This window comes from Kogia breviceps, chromosome 6, assembly GCF_026419965.1.
Source record: "Kogia breviceps isolate mKogBre1 chromosome 6, mKogBre1 haplotype 1, whole genome shotgun sequence".
Classification (NCBI taxonomy): Eukaryota; Metazoa; Chordata; class Mammalia; order Artiodactyla; family Physeteridae; genus Kogia; species Kogia breviceps.
This window is the reverse complement of record NC_081315.1, coordinates 104,320,945-104,323,198: the sequence shown is the minus strand read 5'-3', so window position 1 is coordinate 104,323,198 and position 2,254 is coordinate 104,320,945.

Below are 2,254 nucleotides of genomic sequence, written 5' to 3'. Positions count from 1 at the left end.
TCTAGTTTATGGGGGTATCATGATTGAAACATTTCCATATTATTGGATTTTTACGACTTTTCTAATTTTTTGCTCTTTTTGAATAATACTGAGATGACTATTCATTGTAAATCTTTAGCCTTATTTCTTATGTTTCCTTTAGTCCAGATCCTCTGAGATGCAGACACAAGACCGGATTAGAAATGCAGGAGGTTTACTAGGGGAAAATGAGGAGAGAGCTGGGGGGAGGTGGAAAGAGCTGCGCCATCAAGATGCAAGTCTAACCCCTGAAGAGGAGAGAGGAAGGGAGGAAAGTTGAGTGGAAGAGTCTTAGTCTGAAGTGCAGTTCTAAGAAAATTCCAGAAGTTCAATGGGACTTAGTCAAGCCAAAGTTGCCCAGCAGAGAAGTCCTGCATCTCCTTGTGGGAGCATCCTGCCTAAGTATCTTTGCTGCGTTCAGCCATTGGCTGGAGCAGCTCATGGCAACTGTGGCCTCAGCTGGGCAGCAATGGTGAATTTCAGAGCACTGCAGCTGGGGCTGCCAATCAGTTCTGTTCCTGGCATTCAGAGAACAGAGAGGCCGAGAGGCACATTTCCACGACCACTGTGGGAGACAGTCCCATGAATGGGATTCTACATTCTAAAGACAGACCCAATTTTAAGCTTTTTGCATAATATGAAACATTCCTTTCCTATTTGATAAACATTCTGAAAATTATGAGCACAAAAATATTTTTAATTAAAAAAAATCTCCACAACCTCTCTAATTTTAGGACCATGTTTTCCTTCTCAGAGACCGCCTTCATGGCTGGGTTCTTGATAATCTGTTAGGAAAATCCTCGCCATCATCTTCTGGCCATTCTCTCCACTTCTAGACACTTTGTTTACGAATCTATTCTATACTCCACTGCCAGAATAATTTTACTAAAGCTCAATTCTGACTTGCTACATCTCTGCTCAGAAGTATTCCAAGGGTCAAAGAAATATAAACTCAATATGGAATTTCCACAACATAGTATTAACCCAGATTCCCCAAAACATTGCTAATTATTGAATTTGGATACACTGGTTTCCTAGGGATGTGTAGTGTGTGTGTGTGTGTGTGTGTGTGTGTGTGTGTGTGTGTGTGTGTATAGATATATAGATAGATACAGTACAGTATTATTTATGTAGATTTTTTTTCTAGTAATATTATAATTATTTATGTGTATTAATTATTTATATGTATGTATATTTTATATTATGATGTTTGACCTTAAGAAACATTTCAGGCTAGGGAGAGACTGCCTCTCCCTGGGCTAGCCAGTTTTTAGAGATAGCAAAGGACTCAGCCTGGAGCAGAGCCCTACCTCCTCTGTCTGGCCAGTACAACCCCAGGAAGCAAGATTCCTCTGCCTGGATCATCCCAGGGCCAGGTACCAGGCAACTAGGGACCACCCCTATAGCTTAGAGCCCCCCAGAACCACTCGAACCCGCCAACCCTAAACTGCTTACCCTGCCCTGCCTTGTCTTTCCCTCAGAAATCCCAAGAAAGGCCGTGACCTGAGCTCTCAGCCCCTCCTGTCGTCTGCTCCTGACCACCTTGGTGTCTTTCCACGTGCCCTGCGTGGCATGTCCTGCCCCCTGGCTCCAGAACCTGAGAGTTTATAATCAACTTTGTTCCCTGAGCCTCTCCTCTGTCTCCCCTTGTGGCCCTCATCTTGGGTGCCCACCTTAATCTAGTACAACCTCATCTTAATTTAGCTAATTACATCTATAAATCATATATTTCCAAGTTCACTTCTGAGGTACTGGGGGTCAGGACTTCAACTATCTTTTTTTTGGGGGGGGATGCAATTCAACCTATAATATTGGGATATTATAGAAAGTTCCCTAGTGAACAGTAAGATAAGACGATAATAACATAGGTTTTAAGTAAAGCTAAATGTATTCCATTTACAGTATTGTTCTTAAAGAAGGGATACATGTACATGTTTAGCTGATTCACTTTGCTGTACAGTAGAAACTAACATAACATTGTAAAGCAACTACGCTCCAATAAAAATTAATTAAAAAATATTGTTCTTTATTCTAAGATTATGTCTCCCTATCCCTTTGGTATTGAAACCTTCTTTGTTTTAGTAAATGATAGTGAGAATGAATAATATAGGTTTTGTTTTCCAAAGGAAAAAATGGCAAATTTTGGAAACATTTTTGAAATTCTACTTATTCAAAAAGAGTGAACTCCAAAATCTTTTGCTTATACGTCCTTATTAGGAAAACAAATTGCATCAGT